Below are 23,803 nucleotides of genomic sequence, written 5' to 3'. Positions count from 1 at the left end.
GGCAACCACTGAACATGACAACCCTGACCCCTCATGGATCGTGGTAACAGATTAGGACACCTCTGCTCAGTCACACGTGCCCTTTTATCTCAGGGAAATATACAGAGAATACACAATGGGACATTTTCAATAGATTTATTGAACCAATGTTAATCTTGTATACATGTGCTGCGCTAATCAGTAGACAGAAGCAGATGAAACTGATTACAAGCACCAAAAGAGTAAACAGCAGATATCATTCCATCATGGTGCTAAGACAGTATATATATGCAGGCATATAAAACAAGGTAGTAATCAGCCATACCCCTATTATGCAAACCATAATCTGCGAGTGTCTAGAGTGTGTGTGGGTGTAGAGCCAAGAATCCTCCCCACGGAATGATCCACCCCTATTGCTTGGCAGGAGCATGTGTAGGACCCTGTCCTGGTCATGAACTGAACACCCCTCACAGAGATTTCAGACCGCTACATGGTGAAGTCTCAGCATGCAGGGACCCTCTGTGTCAGCTCAAGTGCCTCTTCTGCTAATCCTCTGAGATGCCTGCGAAGTACGTATAGATTAGCAATGTTATGGGTATGCTGATAGCCCTAATCGCCCCATGGATGAAGATAGAATGACTTTTGTAAAATGTGTGTAAAGGCCTTGCACTTGGTGTTAGAGGCATCTTGATAAGGTTATACAATGCCAGATGTGTAAACAGAAGTAGTTTCAGAGAAACTAGTCCAACATTGTCACACACCCGAATATGTGCAAAATGTCCCAGCAATAATTTTACTGTGCAAAACAGGACAATGTAAGAAAATGTTAAATGGGCCTAACCCGGGCACATAACACCCACTTCTCATACTAAGGGTCGATATAAAAACGATCTAAAAGGCAGCAAGCCGTAATAAAATCCAAACTAAAAAGGTCTAGTATCACTTTTAAAATCATCTAAAAGCAAGCTTTCCTTTAAAATATTCAATGACGCAATTGAAAGTCATTATACTGCTTGAGATCCAAAACATTCATGGATTGTGCCTAGAAAAAGCTGAAAAACAGGCCAAATAGTTTCCACCAAACGGAAAAGCCAATTGTTTATGTGTTCTGATTGGTACTCGCAACATTGCAGTTGCTGGCAACCGCAGACGACGTTCCCAGAGGCGCACCTTGAAGCAGGTTTATGGAGAAAAAGTGGTTCCATCCAGTTCCCACAGCAGGAGTCGAGGGATGGACAACACTCTGTAAGCATTCGGCAGAGACAGTATCCAGTTCACTAGGAGCCAAAACATCCCAGGGTGGATCAAAGAATGAATTCATCAGCAATGGAATACACTGGGGACAACTATACCCATGGGCTTTTAAAGGGTCCAATACTATATCCATGTCCAATGGCGCAACCAATTATGACCCGAGGCGTCAATCCAATACTTATTTATGGCTGCAAAGCAGGCAGCTGAACACAGGTTGTATGCAGTGAAGCCAAACAGGCCTGAACGACAAGCACTAGTGCTCATTCAGTTCTCGAAGCCGAGGTAGACCAAAGCAGTGTATAATGCACTCATGGCATTATAGCACATTCTCAGCACAAAATGCACACAGTGCCACACTAATGAATAACTTTGTGCAAGGGAAATACAAAACAACACTAGATATCTCAAATGGAGTTTTCTGCCAGAATATAGCACATGAAAGCAGATATTTGACAGCATTTTCAGCGCTAGGCTCACAGAGGGAATTTTGCTCACAATGCTCCTGGATTTAAGCTAGCCTAGCTGATGAGGGGTGATGCCCTGAAACAGGGCCGGCTTTAGCACTTGCGGCGCCCAGTGAGACAATGTTTTTTGGCGCCCCCAAAGACCACCTCAGTCACGGATACCCTCACTACCACCCTTTAACACTCTCCATAACCTCTCTCTCAGATGCATTTAATTAATTTTATAGCCTCACTCACACGCATTACACAGAGACATTCAACCATAGGTGTGAAAATCAGTGTATAGTAAATTTTACATATGACAAAGGACAACAAGGGGTGCATTCACATGTTATCCATACAGGTAGGCAGTACAGTTGACGAGTACTTGGTCTGGAGAAGCACAAACTCTGAATTTAAAATATAACACAATGGATTGGGGCTCTCTTTAATAACAAGAACTGATTTGTACCCAAATGAACCTTTTGTGCAACATTACAATGATGAAAGTCTAGGCAAAAAATCCATACGCTCTAATCTATACCTTAAAGTCTGCACGCAGTTCTTTCATGACAGTTAAGAGCTCACTGTAAATTGCAACTAACAAAAGGAAGTCTCTGACAAAAGCAGTAACCCACTGACCTGTTTACATTACATTCACTTTGTGATCTGCATCGTACATGTTCTTGCAGCAGGCATATTAAACCCTCTGGGCTACCTTCAAAACTTCCACGAGTGAAAACTTCTAATAGACAAAACTCCGATCTTGCCAGGAAGAACATTAATCACTGGAGTTTCCTTGACATTTTAATTGTCCACTGAAAAGTGCTGGAGGCCAGGAACGAGGCAGCAGGTGCTTTCAAGTAAACCGGCGCCCCCTTGTCAAGCAAGCACTCGGTGCGGTGGCACCGGTCGCGCCGCCCTAAAGCCGGCCCTGCCCTGAAACCAATCCCAGGATACTTGTTTCTGGTCCACGGAGAACCTGGCCTAGAGGTTTGGGCTGGAGTGTTCTGATGTGGAGCAGGGCCAAGAATGATTTGCATATGACTAGGTCAGACCTGGAATGGCATGGTAAGCAAAAAAACTATGGATTTAGGCCCAGATCTCTGTACTGGGGGTGAATGTTTGACCCTGTTTCAGCATTTCATCCATCAATTGTTCTTTTTGCAGCAAGCACAGAGAAGGCACGTCTCCCCCAAGCCAAATTTCTTTTGACCTCCCTACCCAGAGCATTGCTTTATCAGCTGATCCAAGATTCCTTGTGGACTGGTATTTCTCAAAGCACGGTCTCAGAAAATAGGTCTTTGCTATATACGGCCTTCTGGAAATTATAAAGCACTTTGAAGTAAATGTGTCCTCAGAAGGGAGACAGTGAAGGGCACCTGTTGTGAAGATATTCCATTTGATGTTAGCCAACGTAACCACTGCTGCACTTCAAAGAAGGCGACGTGTTATCAGCAGGTTATTCATTATCCCTTATGTAGGAGCTGTCTGCAAAATCCAAACAGGATATATGACAACTGCAAGTATTGGCTGGAAGTTTTGAAAATAATATAAATATCACAATTTTCTTGTACGGACTTGGAGGATAGAAAATACCACCCACTAATTTATTTGATATTCCACTGAAGGTTCATCATCCATCCATCCATGTACCAATATTTTGTTGTCTTTGTAGCAGAATCCCTTTCGTAGTCGGATTTAGAAAGGGAACTCTGACTCAATGTGCATGAGGCAGAGTTTCGGCAAATACTACTAAAGGGCAGTGTCGTTCTGTGGCTGATAAGTATATTACCGCCATGCATTACCCCGCAGAAGCTAGGACAGAGATACCCAGGAACCTCTTAAACCAGCGCTTGGTGCAGGCTTGATGAAGTTAACTTTCAATACAAGCTATAGGATCGCCCGGTATTAAAGAATTATTGGACGACAGTAGTAGACAATTAGAATACATCTCTGGGAGAAAAGATATGAGGAATATAGACAGTAGCTTACTGGGGATACAAACAAGGCCCTAGAAAAACAAAGTGGCATTGAAATTTCCAGTCCTGGCGTTTTTATTGGCTAAACAAGCCGTTATGATAAAATGGAAGGCATCTAGCCGCCAACGCTACACAGTTGGAAGTGGGATTTGCTATACTGGACAGACATAGAAAGCAGAGTACTGCGAAGGGAAGAAAGGAGAGGACTGTGTACAAAAGACGAGTGCAGGACTGTGGGATAAAATAGCCTCAGCATACAAAGAGGGCATGGGCACCGAGAATACACCCCCTTAAAGCAACCATACAGCTAATCATTTGGGAAGCGTCATACTGCCTAGGAAGTAGGTGAATAAAAAAAATGCTCCAATAGCATTATACAGGCACACAACGTGTTGCATTGAAAGAACGACCCGCAATCTAACGATGGACAAAGCACATGGCAAAACAACCCATGTACTGGTTGTAGAGTTAAGAAGAAATAGCTACCCATCATAGTAGGATTGTAGAGCAAGGGAATAACCTGTACCAACAGGTTTTTTTCTTTCTCAATTATGCTTCTACAATTAGAACGTTACTCTCGTGGGGAGGTTAGATGGTAAGGCAGGGGAGGGAAGTTGTTACACTGTTGACGAAACTGTTTGATAATCTGTTTGTGTTTTAATAAGTGAGCTACCGAGTGTATTTCAGTATCGCAATTACTTAATCGTGACAAACTCATGCGATTGCAACAATGATATATGAAGAATCTCACAACGCAGCAGTACTTACTGTATGATTCAAAAAGAGGAAATATAAAAAAAAAGTTGTTTTAAAAAATAATTGCTGTGCATGAAAAGTATGGGGTCATAGCAGAAATGGGCACACAAAGTGACTGCTTTGAGATCACAACCATAGTACATTGGGCCTTTAATTGGTAAGGTAGGAAGGTGAAGCAATTTGAAATTAAGTTGGTATCCTTATTCGTGGCAGCAGTGCAATTACTGCAAACAGAATCTAGCATGGACAACAGATGGCCTGAATTGAAGCGCTGAGGTGCACAAACAAAAAAAAGAGCAATGTCTTTCAGAATTATAAAACGAATTTAGAAAAGCTCCAATCTTACCATTAAAATTTGGATTGCTCCGTATTTGTATGTGAATTAAATAAAACAATTTACTATTTGTGTATTTGTTTGATGTACACTTGTTTTTAGGTCTCGCTTGACCCAGCGCATGCGCTGGTCTGACGAGACTTATTGAGAGGGCTCCAAAAAGTGCTACCAGGCCAGCCTAGAGCTACTGTGCATGTGCGCGGGCGCGCGCGCCGCGCTTTACCGCGATTACTTTCACTTTCGCGGCCGCATGGCCGCTTGGCATAGCCAATAGGTCTCGCTTTTGGGACCTTATAAGTATTTAGTTATGCAACTGTTGCATGGCTAAACATTTATAAGGCCCCAAAGGCGAGACCTATTGGCTATGCCAATGCTTGTTGTATTTTTGTGTATTGTTTTGAAGTTCAAATTGTGGACATTGCTTAGGCCAGGGTCCCCGGCTTCCAGTATGACCTCGTGGTGGTCCCCGGATTGCAGTAATGACTCAGTGAGGGGTCCCAGAAATGATTCCATTGAGGTCCCTGTATTCAGGCAATGATTCAGTGGGGGTTGACAGGCGTAAAAGTTTAAGAACTGCTGGTCTACAAGATGCACAGATTATGAACACAATTACAACGCATAAAGATTAGAAAAGCAAAAAGAACTATTGAACAGAACACAAATCATCTACACGAGTCCAAAAAAGTACATAAACAAGTATTACCTGCTGTGGAGGTTGGAGAAGACCAGTGCTTGATTAAAGGGGATTTTGCTGAACAGCTCCTGCAAATGTTGAACCTTCTCATCAAATATTTTGTGTGGCAACGGGTACGAATTTACCACTTTGTAATACTGCTTCAACCCTAGAGAGAATTTGTTTTTTAAAACCCAATAACTGATTCATACTTCATTTTCTTTATGTATCTCGAAATGTCATCTTTATAGTAACCAGGCTCTAGGTTACCAGGTCACCAAAGAACCAATGTTTCCCATCCAGGGGTTTCACTAATTAAGCCATTGCCATCTTGAACGTGATTCCATTTGGATCATTTACTGATAGCTAAAGTCAAGCAAGATTGCAACTCGTAGTAAATGTTAACTTACCAAAAAGTCTAATAATTATTAACTAATCAAATAAATGCCAAAGTCTAAACAAGCATTTGCAATGCAATCGGTCTCGCCATTGGGACCTTGTGATTGTTTAGCCAGAGCTATTGGCTCTGCCAATGTGTTTAAGTCATGTTATTAAAATGTACTTAATTTAACGACAGCCCACAAACCACTCTGTACAGACTTCCCATTGCAAGGGCTACTAGAATTATGTGGCACACGTATCTAATTAATCTGACACGGTTATGGAAATTATGCAGCAAGTTCTCTGACAGAATTAATTTTATCCATTTGAGATAAACTAAATATTTTTGAAAAAACTGCAAATAGAGTGACAAACTATGGGGTAAATTGATGGCAAGCACACAAATCAAAGTAGCCCTATAGCAAGTGGAGTGAAAATGGCTTGTTGGATATGAATGACCATTAACTGAAAAATCTGCATCACTGAGTTTCTTAAGTGCAGAGCAAAAGGATTGCGAAGCCTGGAGATGTATAGACTTAGAGGCTCAATATCGTAGATGACCATGTGCAGCGCTCTGCTGACTTTTGGCTAGGTCTGCAATAAAGAAATACCATATACATACATGTAGATCATAAAGGGAAAAAAAACGCCTAGTACATAAGCTGATGTGGGAAGTGAAGGAGTACAAAAAGGAGGTGAGAATTCCCAATCCAAGTCCTGTTGGGATTTTATTCTGAATCTGATGTCTTTGCTAGGACTCATAACTGGCCTGCGGAGCATCCCAGAATGCTGACCTAGTTTCCTCTGACTGGCTCTCAATTGGCAAAGGTCACGGAATAGTTTGTGTTTATTACTTTTCTTGTCTATGGTTGGTATAGTTGAAGGGTGAAAAGTTTTCTGGGGAAATGTATCTCTGCAACAAACAGACAGGACAGATCCAGGGCTCTTGTGCAATTGAGAAGCAAATAGCATAGCAGAGGTTTAAAACGTTTAGTCTGTCACGATTGAGTCTGTGTCATGCTGCAAAGCTATACATTTATCCCTATATTTTGTAATGATGGGGACAAATGAATAAACTGTCACCAAAAGGAGACTAAGCAGGCTCTTACTAGTTAGAATAGATAAGAATACCCATACTATGTCAAGGCCTTGAAGATGTTCCTCAGAATGTGCCAGCACAAAAATCCACAAAATGCAATTGATTTTTGAAGATAAGCTGACTGTGCGGGACCAGCATAGGGCTGTACTTTTCATATTAAAGCAGGAAGCAGCAATGCAATAGGTCTCACATCTTTTAGCGTCAAAGCTATTGGAGTTGTAATGGAAATGTGTTTTACTTATGTGAGAGAGTGCGCAAAAGTGATAGAAAGCAAGAGAGAGATGGTATAGAGATAGTTAGAGTTATTTGCACATATAAATGAGAGGTAGAGTGAAGATAGAGAGAATGAGATACAGAGTGAAAAAGAGAGAAAGGTAGAGTTAGAGAGAGAGAGACATAGAGAGGAGGAGAGAGACAGAGAGTGTTTAAAAGGTACGTTGTTAAAGTTGGAGAGATAATTGTGTGGTAGAGCGTAGAGAGAAATACATCCTGTGATTCTGGGCAAATCATTTAATCTCCCCGTGCCTACTAAAACGTTCACACGAATCTCAATATGCCTTGTTATGAGTCCCTAAGTTCATTATTTAGAAAAGGAGTTGAAGAAACTGGAACAGATACAGGTATTGGAGGAGCACATTTGTCTTAATTATGTTAATGTGACCCAACCAGTAACTGAAGGGTCTTTGGTGTCTTGCTATATCCACTAGGATGCTGCATACCATCCCTCCACTGAACTTTAAGGATATCTTCAACCCCGCGGGTAGAATGAAACCACAAGGTAAGCATTTTGTGACATCCAAACAAAATGACAAAATCATTGCACCCTGTGGTAAGATGAACCCAAGAGTGATGCGGTCAGTTGTAGAAAAAGGGTACACTGCTGAAAACATGATGCTACGGTCAGTAAATCCTGAAGACTGATTGATCATGTGCAGTCAAAGACAATTCTTAATGTTATAGTAAACCGGGTTGGGTGAAAGCCAGTGTGACGAAGGCTATAATTTGAAACGAATTGCTTGAGGTCTTATAAGACATGTTCATGTACAGTTTGTCTCAGACACAGAAACCAGCCTTCCCACTGGTTGCTGATGATCCTAAAAAGGTCATTAATTTTGTTCCCGCAGAGAGCAAAGATACAATGTTTAATCGATACACAGTGTGGGCCCATTATTCTACAATTAGGTGACAGCTTGAACAGTCTAAATTGTAAACACTCTGCTGTATATACCAGAAAGCCTCATCTGACCAGGAGGGAAAATATCTAAAACATTCCATTTCACAGCAATACCAATAAAAATTCTATTTGGCTGTGGATGGCTTCTTAGATTTGTAATTCTTTTGAAGTTAACACCATTTGCAGCTTATTATAAATCGAGGGTGAGCAGTGGAACGAACATGAACTTAGGGCCACCAAAGATAAGGCTTACATTTGGATGCTCTCCTCACAGATAGTGTGTTCTAAAGTATAACCTGAGAGCCTCTCCAGATGATAGGAATGATCTTGTTCCTGTTCTGCCATATGTGGAGGAGACTTGTGTAAAATGAAGGACTGTGTAAGGTACAATTATCTCCTTAGCAACAGCCGAATGGACAGTGCACCAAGAACATCTCCACCTCAACCATGACTTATACAATCTCTGTGCTTTTTACAGACTCAGGTTCCACATCCCAACTCTATCATGGTAACTTTCCCTGTAAACACAACCACCTCTGTATCAGCCAAGAAGTTTAGGCCTACAATCCTTTCCCACCTTCTGAAAGCTGTCAACAGAACATGAAAAGATATACCCGAAAATAGCAGTACCTTACAACTTTCAACTGTAGCTGACTTCAAATTCTACTGATTCTACTACCTTTTTGTTTCCAACCTTTGTTTTACAAAAAATCTTCTAGAATGCCAGATGAGGTGATTTGATGTGTGTTGCTATGACATATGTGTGACCTTAACTAAAGCAATGCAGTGGTGTAAAATAGGACCCCATGGCCTCCGCGGTGTGGGGGTTCCGAGCTCCAGGGGGCCCCCTCAACAGAGTACCCTGGCCTCAGAGCTCGTGACTGACTCCAGAGGGGGGAAGCTCTCCTTGTACTTTTCAGGGGTCCCCCTCAAGTTTCATTACGTCACAGAAGCAATGCGTACCAAAACATATAATCGTTACTACCATTAGTCTTGAAATATTAATACCAGTCATTACCACCCACCCATCATTCACATGACTTCCGGCCTTTGTTTGCTCTACTTTTGGTCAGACAGGAGTATGCTGGATAGGGTGGTACCCATAATGGGGAACCAAAGGGTTTGAGTGGCAGCATTTCCTGTCGTTCAGGTGGATTACCTCAAAGTAATAACTGATACAAAGATTCTAGCACCAAGAGTAATGAAGAGTACCTGTAAGAGATATGGGATACTATTTAATGTAAACCGCAAGAACATTGCAGTGCTCAGTTTCAATGAGTAAAATTAATAATCCAGGTGTTTTGAAGAACCCATGGAGTTTGCATTAGAGTTACCCAGGCATATCGGTATTTGCGGCAGAAGATACAAAGGGTGTCCGATTTCTATTTTTACATGAGTTTGATTCAGTTTTAAAGAAGAGAGCCATTCAAGAAACCTGCACGGGAGAAAGTGGTGCAGAATACATCTGGTGCCTAACACAAAACAAAAGTAAATTATGCGTGAAAGAGAAAGACAAATGTTATATAAAACGCCCGCCCATTGGATTGTTGGACCCTTTGTTGGAACTTCTAAAAAGAGAACACGTTTATTTATTTAATGAAAAGCTGATGCTTAGCTCAGTCAGTGAGACTAGAGGGTGAGGCTGTATGAGCCCTCAACAATTACCGCAAAGTAATCATCTAAACAAAGATGGTACGACGAAAAGTGGGAGGGGAATCATAGTTGGCGGGGGAGAACAAGATATGGCTGGAGTTATGGGAGCTAGTGGGAAGAAGGATGAAAAGTACATAACATTGTCAGTAACATTAATACAATCATGAGTCACACTGTAAAACAGTACACTACTCAAATTAATGACTGCAGCGCCATTCAATACCATTAGATTACACATTTGTTAAGGGCGAATTTATCACCCCTACGGGTCTCAAGGCGCCGAGAGCCATCGGGAAGATTAAGTGAGCTGTTCTCCAGAGTCACGTGAGGCTGAGCTGCCGCCGGAGTCAGTCTCTCTGGCCGCTGCGCCACACCTCTCCCAGCCAGAATCTTACTAATGGGTCAAAGTGCAGAAGGAATAAAGTGAACACCTCACAGCTGTGATGGAGTGTAAGATCGGTAAAGCTGTTAGCAAAGAATGTGCCAGCTCAGTCGCCACTCTTGGTCTCTATCCGAAAGGTTGTATCACGTAGAAATCAAATAATTGCGCATATCTCTATATGCATTTCTTAAGTGAGCAATACCTGAAGCAAAGGGCCGGATACAAGTGTTTCGTGTCAGAAGTAATAATCAAATTCAATAAAACCCAACACTAGTGTTTTTGGAACCCATATGATGCGATGTATGCCTAATCCGACATTTGGGAGAAACACACGTGCATGTTTGTGCTTATCGCACTAAAAGCTAAATGTTCCAGTAAATGCTGCGCATTTTCCCCAGATAAATGCAGACAGGTTTGACCTGCCAAAATTAAACTAGTGTGCAAACTTTATTGCACCCCGTATATACGGGGAGAGATAAACATTTCCCCAGTTATAATTGCAATCATAGCGCAAGGAGCACAAAAACGGACATATTCTAAAAATATACGGATCTTGATTTTGTACTTTTGTCCTGCTCTCTACTTCAGCTCCCAATAAAAGCAGAAAGACTGTCCAAAACACAGATGATCACTGTGGTGCTGCCTGCTTCCCCCATCTCCATCACACCTAAGTTATAGAAGCATTATATCAATACTGCTGATTAAAAGATAAACAAGTGAAAATTACTTATCACAGCGTAGAAAAGGCAAGAAATAATAGGCGAAACTTTTTGCCATACTTTGATCTGTGCTATCGGCATGGTTTTAATACGTTTAATATCTCCTTTACTGTCCAATGTGTGTTTGCGCGCGTGAATGAGGTTTGAATAAGATACACTTTAGAAGGGTCCGGAATAGGGAACACACACCTGTGCCTCGTGTACAGTTGACCGACCATAGGTCAGGTTGCTGACTAGAGAGCTCAGGTCATGTCTGACGGACACTTATATCCCACCTTGTCTCTTTCCTCTGGTGAAACCTTGTATTCTGGGACCTCTAGCTTCTCTTATTGCATTGATGGCGAGGGCTAAACTTGAAAAGAGCCAGTAACAAAAAATGCGTATGACTACTGCTGGCTGAAGACCATTACATCTTGTGAACCAGAGGCGAAAGGTTAAGTTAACAGACCACATTATCGATCACACTTCTAATTGAAATGGGGAAGAGAAGTGGATATGAGCAAAATATCGAAAGAGTCCAAGCTAGGGAGTGTGAAACGAACAACACAATGGCTCAAGAGCGACAGTTCAAAAACAGTTCAATGAGAGGGCATGCTGGGATGCACATAACAGTTAGAGACTGCTAAGCATTCACCCAATCAAGAGACTGTGGTAGAGGGATTGTGCGGACTGAGTGAGAGTGCAACATACCAGTGGCCGCATGGGGAAAGCGCCAGAAGTGCAACTAGAGCCAAATTTCGGGGGGTGGGGGATCGGGACTACTAAAAATTTCGGGGGGGGGGGGGGCTAACTCTTCCAGCAATATGCGGAGTGGAGATGCAGGTTCTCCAAGAAGGGGTGTAAAACAAAAAAGCCTCGTTAACGCGTAAATGGTCTTTTAAAGACCTGTGAAGTGCGGCTGCCTCGAGACGGACGCCAGACCAGGGCAGCTTAAGACCGGTCTGTGTGTGCCCGGGAGGCTGTCTCGGCCCGGGCTGACACACACGACGGGGGTGAGAGGATATGGGATGCTGCTGAAGCCCTGTGAGCCCCATGGGCAGTGCGCCTGGAAAGCGCACGGATTAGTAACAGATCTAAACTGTAGCAGTAAGTCTCAGTCTGCAAGTGTCACGCGCACACTTATGCAAGTTTACTCACTCACTCCCAAAACACTGAACTCTGGCTACTACTGCACTTTAATCCACAAATAGCAGCAATTGCGCCCATGTTACTTGCTTAGAGTAGGACTCATGGAGACGACGCTACGCTATCAGGTGCTGCAGAATTAGGATTTTTTTCCTCCCTGAGAGTGAGGGCAAAAATGGAGAGCCCGATAGGGACCAGTCTCGGCAGAACCCGACCCACTTAAAGCCCTGGGCAGCGGCATAATCATTAAGCGAGCCCACCCCCGCCCCCAAAACCCGTGGATTCCCTTGCCTGAAAAATGCGAGACTCATGGCCACCCTTAAAGACCACGTTACAGATGCATTAGGTTGAAATCCCTTTAAAAATATCACTGTCATCAGTGCAAAGTATCAGTCAATCTTGTCCAAGCTAGCGACCATTTCTCATTTACGTTTCAGCTCAAATTCGCGATGTGTGCACATCCGCTTCTGCTGTGTCCTATAAAATATCTACAGCTCATATACGCCATACGCACGCACAACTCTGCTGCTGCCCTAATGGGTATTAAAAGCTGGCACTACAGCTGTCCTGTAAATCTTTGGGGTTTGCAGTACTACTCGCCTACATTCCTGTGTCGAACTCACCCGGAAAACCTCAAATGTAACCCCAATCTTGCTGCAGCCGGCAGCGCTAGGACCTCAACAGGAAGTGTAACAAAGTTCTTACTACCCAGACGACTTTCCGACCGACGTGAATGCGTCTACCATCTTGGAATGGAGTCAGTTATGCCAAAGCAACCTCAATTTAACGTATCAACGGAGTATTCATGTAAAATATCGATATAATTTTTTTAATCAATGCTTTGAATAGAGTTGTCAAATACAAGCTGGAAAATATGCAGTGTTTTTTAAGTATATGACCAAATAAGTCACAGTGAATATTGCGTTGATTTTCTAACTCATTTATTTTATTGTGTTTGAGTAAATAACATAAAATGCTTTTAAAAGGTTTTTATTTTGAGCACGCTCGCTCCATTTTCTGCTCCTCAACTATTTTTCCTGCATCGTAACCTTCCCCTGAAAGACGCCTGTGCAACTCGTTACTTTATTGGGCAGGAGGAAACCGCATCATCATGGAAAATGAATGACTATCTCAGATTGGCTGAATTCTTATCTTCATCAATTTGGAGTGAAACACGTACAAATCCTGTTATGCAAGTGCCCAGATGTACGAATTACGTGGTTTAACACATGAAAGCCTGGTCGACTCTTTTGACAGTGTTGGAAACAAGCATTTGTGCGGGCGGAGGGCAGGGAGCAAGAAAGCACTAACGAGAGAGGGGGGGGAGGAGGAAGAGGGCAAGAACGCACGGACTACGGGAGGGGTTCGGCACAGAAGAAAATAGTTACCCTGCAACACAGAAGTAAAGGGGGCAATAGCCGTGGAAGGATACAAATGACTGACATGGCTGTCTTGGGGAGGGACTAACAACCTTAAAACCAAGCAGAAGGCAGCAGTTATAACCTAAGCCAATGAAGAAGATAGGCCGGAGAGTGGGCGGAGCTTCCATGAAGCTTCCACACTATAGTGTATACTGCATGCCTCGCAAAGCGATGGCAGCGCATTCGCGCTGCATCTCTAGGCGAGACCTAAAAAGGTGCCCCAAGAGTCAAGGATTCACCCGGGATCTCAGCTACTGAGCACACTTAAGTATTTCTTATTGGTCTGCTGACGGGCATAGGGAAAAAAACGCATAAATTGCACACACAAAAATTATACCCAACCATATCTATAGACACTATTTTAAACAGTAAAGACACATCACGTGTTTTCTTTGAAATTTCATGTCACAACGAGTTTTAAAAATGTAACTGATTATGGGAATGTCACTAACAGCCAGGACAAAACGCACATTCCTATCAATATAAGCTTCCACAAAACTACAGCAGAGAATTCTGATCCAGGCCTGTGGATTAGAAGCCCCACAACTATCAGTGACAGGGGAGCCAGGGAAAGAGGTCAACAGTTTCAGATTCTGCATGAACACAAGCTGCTTTTAGGAGAGAATGGGTCCCAGAAAACTGGTTACGCTGAGAGAGATATTCATTAATGGCAAAACAGGGCTTAATTTGTAAAATATTAGGTGCAGGTGCTAAACTTTTTGTAGGAGGCCACACCCACTTCCCCAGCCCCACCCACTTCTTACACTGGCTCCACCCACTTACTATATTGGCCTCACATCCGTCCTCAACTGTTACCGCTGAACGCCAGATGTAATACTCAACCTGAATTTCAGCCAGGGAGCCTTCCTCAACTAAGGTATTAATAGGAGGTTCTGCCCTCCCCCAAGAAAATTTTGCAAAAAAGGAAATCAAAAAGTGTATTTAAAGCACAATTTTGGAATAAATTGGCTAAAATGACTAATGCACGTATGGGGACACATGAAATATTCCAGTACCAACGACCCTCAGCATCCTAGGGGACTTCATCTCCCAACCAGTAACATGCTGGAATGCCGAAAGGCCTGATGTTTTTCTTTCTTCTCTAAGTATACAGCTTGCACTCTCCACAAAGCACTGACCTGTGATCTCTTAATTCATAATGCAGTGATGTTATTCACACCCTCCACTTTCCCTGCTAGGAGCTCTGGAGCAGGTGCAAGGCAGTGCAAGCGCTACACAAAAATACCCAAAGGCAATTAAATTGATAATAATGACCGCTAGCAGGCCCTGCAACCTCCTTTACCCAGTAAAGCAATGGCTGCCTGGTGTTTATCGTCGGTGGTGTTGCTCGGTCATTGTTATCGCGATTATTTGGGACGGTTGAGCAACGAGAGAAAACGTTTTGCTTTCACGTCTGGTTGACTTGATGCTTATAGTACACATTTGTAACACAAAGAACTGTCCTGTGTCTTTGCGCGGGTCCTGCCAGGCAGGCACTGTTGAAACCAGTGATCTGGCATTCTCCTGGACCATTTTCACGATTTTCTTGATTTGGGGTGATGTAAAACGGGTTCTGTTTTATAATGCAGCACCTCCCCCAAAACCCAAAAGGGTTTCACTATATACTTGGAATTGTAAACACACGTGTTTAAACTCCAGCTAAAAACTGCATGGAAAAATTGGTGTCAAAACACCTAAGAACCATCCATTCACATTTTCCCCTTTACTCTCCGTCCACAACTCTTTTCTGAACTCTCTCATCTCTCCACCTGTCCTCACCATTTCCATACCCCTCCTCGCTGCCAGCCCTCATCTCCCTCCTCTATGAGCCTCCCCTCCCGCCGTAGCTCCCCTTTCCCTTCAGTGACAACTCCCAGTTCCGCAGCTGATGCCCCCTGTGCCCTATAGAAAGGGGTCCGGAGCCTGGCGTGCTCAGACTCGCTCAACAGCACACACACACTCTGCACCCTGGCCCTCGTGCCCAGCCTCACCTTGTCGTACTTTAATATTCGGGACCGCGTAGGGGACAGGGCCCTACCCCTGTCTATGTGGTATTAGCGAACCGCAAATGGTAAATGCGGCATGTACGAGTGCTTTACTCGTCGTTCTAGCCCTGAATGCACTGTGTACACGTTATTCTGCTTCACTACGCGGGTTCCATTTTGGAAGCAGTGGCCATCTTGTCATTGCCCTCACATAGGCTATAATGGAGCAAATACGGACCTCTCAGTACATGTGCTTTCCCGTGACTTCTCGGTGACCTGGGCAGCTGGCTCTGCTGCCCCGGGTCAAACCGGTCTCACGAGCTCCCCTTCCTCCGTCCACCTGTGATTAGCATCAGGGCTCGACCCATCATAAAACCCTTCTCATCCTACACAAACCCCCGGCTAATCTCTTCCACACCTGCTTGTTCCTGCTTTATGACTTGTTTCCCAAAACAGGAGATGCTCATGTTTATTGGGGGGTCTACTGACATCTAACGTGGGATCGCAACCTTATTGTGTAAATCATTGTGAGTTGGCCGAACTGGAATGTGGGATGGTCATCATGACTCTGCCTTTTCTTTGTAATGTACACTGTTATATTGCCGTTTCATAAAACTCAGGAATGTATGCTTGAGGCCGAAAAAGGCCTATTTAAGATGTAGTCCGTTCCTATGATTTGCAGCAGTCTCCTGAGAACATACACGCTGTTGTACTTCTAGGATACCTGTCATTGGTCTGCAGCCAATAAACAATTCTTTGACTTCACCCAGAAGACTCTGTGTTTCTGTAGGTCCGGAACAGGGTGAAACCCCGAAGTCATAGGGTGTGTGCCCCTGCACCGCTGGGTCTAAAATACCCAGTACTTCAGTTTGGCGCCCAACTCGGGCCGATTTCAGCGGTACCAGTCCAAGCCAGAGGTTCGTGAGGAGCTTCGTGTGGAAATTCCGGAGGAAGGCCGCCACTTCATCGACCCCTGCATGTCGACGTGGTCCGAAAGTCTTTTCTGCGAGGTTCTCCGCGTCCCGACGGCTACGAAGGACTGCTGCCCTGATTAATCGACCTGTTTTGGACCCTTGACGAGTTTGAGAAAGCGAAACAATCGAGAGAGTCTTCTGGTGACGTCATCGATCAGCAATATTCAGTTAAGTATAAGTGGAGCGTCTCCCATTTGTTTTGGTATCCCTCGGGATCGTTTGGTTTGATTTGGTAATTGGTGATTTGGTGTTTGCAAACCCCAAAGCCAGAGGATTTGTGTATTCACGAGACTATCGTAATCGATAATCCTTTGACGTTTGGATCTAGACTAGTGAGCGAAGATGCCTGGTTCTAGAATATTTGGTAGACTATTCTGTTTGGGTTGTGGAAAAGATTTCCAGCTGGAAGAATCATGTCCGGTTCCTCCGGTTGGAACTCCAACTTATGAGCTCTATGTAAAACATGGCGTAGGCCCCATTGCATATAACGAAGTGTGGATCCACTACACCAGGAAGGACGGTGTTTTAAAATGGCCCCAAAATGGTAGTTTCGATACCGATATTCTAGATAATTTGGAAATTAAATTGTTTAAGAAGAAAGCCCGGCCGGCGATGTTTGACTCTTTCCGCTTATGGCGGAAGGAAGCCAAACAGAAGGAAATTAAGCTAGCGAAAAAGAATAAAAGAGAGAAAGGTATGTCAGTAATGCAAGCAGCTGTACAATTTAGAGACAATGAGGAGCAGCAGATGAGCGAGCAATTGCACAGGCAGCGTAAGTTAGGGATTGACAAATGTTACCCGGCTTTACCGCACTCTAAGCAAAATGAGTCCGAAGACAAGGAGAAAGATCCCCTAATGTCACACTTGTTGAGTTCGCCACCCCCATATGCGCAAAATGCTACGGCGCCTCCTCAGCTTGTGAATATGCCACCTCCAGTTAATGTATTGCAGGCTTTGCCGCAACCACCAGCTGCCGCACAACCGGCTCTTATTAATGTAACGCAGCCCCCTCAAGGGCCGCCAGTTGTGCTTCCAACTGCCCCCGCGCTTCCTGTAACCTTGCCTAATTCACCAGCGGCCTCTCCCAACACTTTTCCTTGTACCACTTCGGTACCTGTTTCTACGTCCTCTTTTCTTCCCTCTGTTTTCCCTCCCGTTTCTGCCTCAGCTTCTCCTTCAGCGCGACAGCGTTTAGCTAATGTGGTTACTTCATTAATGTCGCCTCTCTTTGAGTTGTCTGGTGCGACTCCTGGTTTGCAGCGTAAGCAATTGCGTAGTCAGTTGCCTACCTCTGACGAGAAGAACGTAATAGACAGCATGGCGCGCAGATGGATTGTTTTCCCTTCATTGTATAATGTGGAATCAATTGTTAATGTCTTCCATCAGTGGGATGCCCCGAAGCAGAGATATGTGTTTGAGAAGATGTGCGAAATTCTCTGTGAGGAATTGGAGGATAATGGTAGAAATCCGAGGCCACGAGAATTGTGTAGAGTAAGGTCCGATTTTGGAGCTGGTATGATTGTGGACCGCGATATAGATAAAGCAGTTGCGGTTGTACTGTCCTTCAGGAATGATGAATGTCAACAGTCATTGTTCGAACAGGATGTCCCTGTGGGGAGAAAGGAGAAAGTGCGACAATACCCCATGAGAGAAGTTCCCCCGGTATGGAAGGAAGCGGTTGCAGCTGTCGGTGCTAACCCCGCTGTGGCAGCGCATTTCCAGCGTGTTTGGGTGCATGTTCCATGGAAGCGCTCTGAGGTGTTAGCGCTTAAACAGTCCTTACCTGATCCCCGTAAAAATCCGGCAGGTTATTATAAAGAATTGTCACAAACGGCAGGATCATGTATTATGAATCTGGCCGACATAGACATGTTGTTTGGTAATGTTGTTCCACAGCCCCTATGGGGGTCAATCCGTAATGCGGATCATGACCAAGAGCTAGGGGATACATGGGCTAACATTATTGCTGCCGATGCAAGACAAACTGGTGGCGCGAAACCTGAGCCTTTAGTGGCTGAACTCCCTGGTAGAATCATCACGTATATGAAGACACTAATGCCAGCAATGCGCGTAAATTGGGACAAGTTATCTGCATGCAAGCAGAAAAAGGATGAGACAGTGTCAGACTTCTTTACTAGGTTTGAGGAAACGTTCATTGACCACAGTGGGCAAGATATGAGTACTGAGGGTGGCCAACGGCTGTTTGTGGATAAGTTTGTGCAGAATTTACTCCCTGACCTGTGTAAAAAGTTGAAAGATTCAGAGAGTTCTTGGGCCGTTTCCTCTTCAGCGCAAATACTGGCTACCGCACAGTATTATGAAAATAGAGATAAAGACGAGAAAGATAGAACAGAGAAGAAAACGAAGGAATTAAAGACAAAGGTCCTTTTGCAGCAGGCCTATCCGCCACGTGGAGGTCAAAATAATTATAGGCAACCCCAAGGTGTCTATCACCAACCCCAACAATTTCAGAACAATCAGCAAATGAATGGGTATTATCAACCACGTGTCCCTGTAGGTCCCAACCAATGTTCATACTGCAAAGAGGAAGGTCATTTTAAATATAGTTGCCCTAAATTAATGCAGCGGAATGGTAATATGTATGGCACAAGAGGTAGAGGTGGTCAGCAAGCTCCTAGAGGTAGAGGGCGTGGAAGTGTTCCCCAAAATGCGCGTCCTCTGCAGCCTCAGAATACCATTAATAGCTTTGATCAGCAAGCTAACGCAATTGGTAATACGGCACAGTATTATAATAATGATTATTATGCAGAAGATGGCGATGCAGAAAATAATGATTACTAGGACAGCCGTAGACAGAGAGAGGGAGTTGTTTCAGTGCCAGTGGATCAGAGTGGACCGTATGTTGAGGTGACTACAGCAAATGTAACGGAGCCTTTTCTGCTAGACACTGGTGCTGCAAAGAGTTCAATTATGCATTCCAAACTCCCTGGCGCACCTTTGTCTGGCGATATAAATGTTTCGGTAGATTTTTCTGGCGCCCCAGTTAGGAACCCGATTTCTAGTCCCGTGTCACTTTCTGTTGGACCTTGTGAGCTGAAAGCACCTCTGATTCTGACGACAGGTTGTGGTGAGAATTTGCTGGGACTGGATTTGTTGAAAAGATTGCATGCCACGTTGTATTGTTCTCCTTCGGGAGTACAACTTACATTAGGCAAGAAAGTAATTTCCCCAATGTACTTGTCCAAAAGTACAATGCCGCCTGAACTGTCATCCCTTCCGGATGCCCTTTGGGCTACTGGTCCCAATGATGTGGGCCTCTTGGAGATACCGCCATACGTGGTGACTTTAAAGGCTAATGTCAGACTGCCACGTATTCCCCAGTACAAGATCTCTAATGAAGGTCAGAAAGCATTGTTAGACATTGTCCACGACTTTATTGATAAGGGTGTGATTGAAGAAACAAGAGGCAACGTTTGCAATAGCCCGATTTTACCTGTCTTAAAACGAACGGATCCTTCACAGCCACCTGTTTACAGATTTGTGATTGATCTTAGAGAGGTTAATAAGATTGTTGTGCCACAGTTTCCAGTTGTCCCTGATATAACTGCTTTGTTAACGATGATTCCAGCCTCTGCTGAATGGTTTTCAGTGATCGATTTAAAGAATGCTTTCTTTAGCATTCCAATTGCAGAAGAGAGTAGAGACATTTTCGGGTTCAGTCTGGGAGGCCGAAGCTTCCGCTTCAAACGCGCTCCCCAGGGCTACTGTGAGAGTCCATCTATATACAGTCAAGCTTTGAAAGCACAGCTTAATGCACTTGTTTTACCTAGTGGCGCTATCCTGATTCAGTACGTAGACGATTTACTGATCGCTGCGGATACTGAAAAGATCTGCAAAGAAGCCACATTGTCATTGTTGCACCATTTATCCGTTTTTCATCACAAGGTGTCCTTATCTAAGCTGCAATATTGTCGACAAGAAGTGACCTACTTAGGTCATCTCTTATCGAAGGAGGGAAGGAGACTGACCCCAGAGAGAATTCAAGCCATTGCACAGTTGAGTGTGCCAAAGACACAGAGAGAAGTACGTGCTTTCTTGGGCATTACCTCATACTGTAGGCATTGGATCCCTAGTTTCTCCTTGCTGGCAAAACCTTTGTTAGCCTTAACATGCAAAGACACACCGAATCCTATCCCATGGTCTGAAGAGTGCCAGAAAAGTTTTGTGGAATTGCGTAATGCATTATGTTCAGCACCTGTGTTGGGTACTCCCGACTACAGTAAACCTTTTACATTGTATGTGCACGAGAAAGATGGATGTGCGTTGTCAGTGTTAACACAGCCTTTTGGCGACAGACCGCGCCCATGCGCGTATTTTTCATCCACTTTGGACCCTGTAGCGAGGGCATTGCCAAGCTGTCTGAGAGCGACAGCTGCTGCAGCGATGTCTATCCGACAATCTGCTGGTCTGGTAATGGACAACACATTGATCGTTATGGTTCCACATGCTGTAGACACATTATTGAATAGAACCAAGACACAACACTTGACTAGTGCACGCCTATCGGGTTACGAACTTACACTGTTAGCGAATCACATACACATAAAACGATGCAATACGCTGAATCCAGCTACGTTGTTGCCGATTCCAGCAGACTCAGATGAGATTGAGCGACATGACTGTCTGTTTAGAACGGAAGAAGAGACGAAAGGAAGAGTGGATCTGAAAGATACTCCCCTGACTGAGTGTGATGGTACTTTGTGGGTAGATGGTTCATGTTTTAAGCTCCCTAATGGTGACACGACTGCTGCATATGCTATCACGACTTTACATACGGTTGTGGAAACTGCACGAGTGCCACATAATTCGGCCCAAGCAGCAGAATTAATCGCCCTCACGAGAGCATGTGTGTTATCTGAAGGAATGAGAGTGAATATATATACAGATAGCCAGTACGCCTTTGGCGTGGCTCATAATTTTGGACGTTTGTGGAAGGAGCGTGGGTTCCTGACGTCACATGGAGCTAAAATTCAGAATGGCAAGTTGGTGAATGATCTCCTTGAGTCACTGACCCTACCGTTGCAAGTTGCGATCATGAAATGCAGTGCGCACAGGAAAGTCACAGACGATGTTGGTCGTGGGAATGCGTTTGCTGATGAGACCGCGAGAGAAACCGCACAGAATGTGAAGACTAGAATGTATGTTGCAGGCCCCGCAAGATGGGTTAATGATGTAGGAATGTGTGAGAACACAATAGAGAGTGTGAAGTCGCTTCAAGCTGAAGCCACAGAGGAAGAGTTAAGCAAGTGGAGAGAGAGTATGGGTAAGTTGGATGAGAATGGTTGCTGGACTGATCTGACAGAACATAGGCGATGGTTGTTGCCTGACGCGTATGTGCTTCCAGTAGTTACTATGGCGCATGGAATGGCACACATCAGTACGAAAGGTATATGCAAGTTGTTGGCTCCAGTATGGCAGAATGCTGGGATTCCCAAGTGTGCAGAGAACGTGGTCAAGAATTGTATGGTATGCTTGAAGTACAACCCTGGTAGGGGAACCCCAACTCCGGCCGGTCACTTTGCGCCCCCATCATGTCCATTCGAAGTTTTGCAGCTGGACTTTATTCACATGGAAAGATGCAACAACCTGAAATATGTACTAGTGGTTGTTTGTGCTTTCTCAAAATGGATTGAGGCTTATCCTCTAAAAGATAACACTGCCCTATCCACAGCCAAAGCCCTTGTGAAGGAGTTTTTCCCCAGGTTTGGAATGCCGAGAGTGGTCTGGTGTGATAATGGGAGTGAGTTCGTGGGTAAAGTGATGAAGAATGTATGTGAAGGTTTAGGCATCCAGCAGAAGTTCCACGCTGCAAATCACCCCCAATCAGCTGGATTGGTAGAGCGCTACAATGGAGCCTTAAAGCTCAAGTTGGCTAAAATTCAGGCTAGCACTGGTCTTAAATGGCCTGATGCCCTGCCTCTAGCACTCCTGTCCACCAGAATGACAATACACTCACGAGTGGGACTTAGCCCCTACGAGGTGGTCTTTGGCCGCCCGGCTAATGTATGGGGTGTGCCAAGGCCCACGAAATTCAGTGAGATAGAGCATCCAGTGCTGCTTGATTACCTGTATGATTTGACTGTTAAACTGCGTGTTTTGCACCAACAGGTACATGATACTCTTCCCCAAGCCTCTGAACCTCCTGGACACCCTATCAACCCTGGTACGTGGGTGCTAGTGCGGAACTTCCAGCGCAAGAGCAACGACGAGCCCCGCTGGCTTGGCCCTCATCTTGTTCTACTATCGACAAGGTCAGCGGTGCGAGTGAAAGGGAAGAAGCACTGGGTTCATGGTACCCACTGCAAGGTAGTCCCCTTGCCTTTGCCATATGACCGGTGGGTCAAAGAGGGTATCACCGACTCTGAGACAGACACTGTACTCCGTTTCACACCATTCAGTGATGCACACCTAAGAGGCACAGTTTCAGACCAAGAGAGTGACGATATTCTGCAGGAAGCTGTGCCACCATCGAATCGATTGGACACCACTGAGCCTGAACTTTTGTTTCGAGACCAAACGGCACCTGGCCGTCTACGTTATAATTTGAGACCTAGGCCCATGGACAAATAAAGATTTCCTCACTATTTCCTTTTTGACATTTTTTACTCTCCTATCTGAAAGACTTTCTTGATTTTTTGTTTTTCGAACCACCATCCGGGTTCTGCCGCAGGGTCGCGGTGTCAAGACTTTGGGGTACAGGCCGAAGACGTTAGGTCGACGGTTCTGGTTGGTCTAGGGCGTTTCCCTGGACTGGCAGGCGTACTCCTCAGCAGAAGAAACTCACCCGCCGCGAGCGGCCCGAGTAGAGGATGGAGTTTTTTAAGATGGAGAGACCGATCGAGGAAATGAGCTCTAAAACCAGGATGTGTGGAATTGTAAAAAGTAAATGTTTTGTCTTTTTGTGCCTTTTTATACTGGGTAGTATTATGATGTTTATTGTAGGACTTGTGTTCCTCTCCGCTCAAAAGCCTATTGCACCCACTCAACAGCCTATATTCCTTTCTACTGCCTCCTCTCACTCTTTTCACCCCCTGCCTGAGCACGAACAGACCAGACGATCGGAATTCGTAAATAACTCGTTTATCCAGCTCTTGCACCAGCACCAGCTAGTAGTGAATACGACCAATTGCTGGTTCTGTGGGTTAATGCCACATACCATTAACAAGGGTATTCCCTACCTGGTGTTGCCGTATAGTTCAAATGGATCATCATGGGCATTCCAGACCATGTTTCTCTATGCTCTGGAGACGTACTCCCCTCGCCAACCGCGTTCCATCAGACCCATCACCAATAATAAGGCTTTGATGAAAGGAGTTGCCGATATGAGTAGGGATATCAATGCATACTCGTCCATTCCCAAAGAAGAGTTGAGACCTTATGTAGGATGGAACGCGACAGGGTATAGTATTAGTCTGGGTGAAAGACAGCGACAAATCTCATCCCCAATC

At 44.5% G+C, this 23,803-nt stretch overlaps 1 pseudogene across 1 annotated transcript in view; it reads right to left on the bottom strand.

The window, feature by feature from the left end:
• The window catches only part of LOC146870162 (putative ATP-dependent RNA helicase DDX20), a 552,287-nt pseudogene that overhangs the window by 319,245 nt on the left and 209,239 nt on the right, over positions 1 to 23,803 (bottom strand). Inside the window, exon 6 of the transcript XR_014978117.1 lies at positions 5,452 to 5,590. The product of XR_014978117.1 is annotated as a putative ATP-dependent RNA helicase DDX20 (transcript). The remainder of the gene's footprint in view (positions 1 to 5,451; positions 5,591 to 23,803) is intronic.

Source organism: Triturus cristatus, chromosome 1_1 (assembly GCF_964204655.1).
Source record: "Triturus cristatus chromosome 1_1, aTriCri1.1, whole genome shotgun sequence".
In the NCBI taxonomy this organism is placed as follows: Eukaryota; Metazoa; Chordata; class Amphibia; order Caudata; family Salamandridae; genus Triturus; species Triturus cristatus.
Note: the sequence above shows the minus strand (reverse complement) of the source record. Positions and strands in the feature narration are given on the sequence as shown.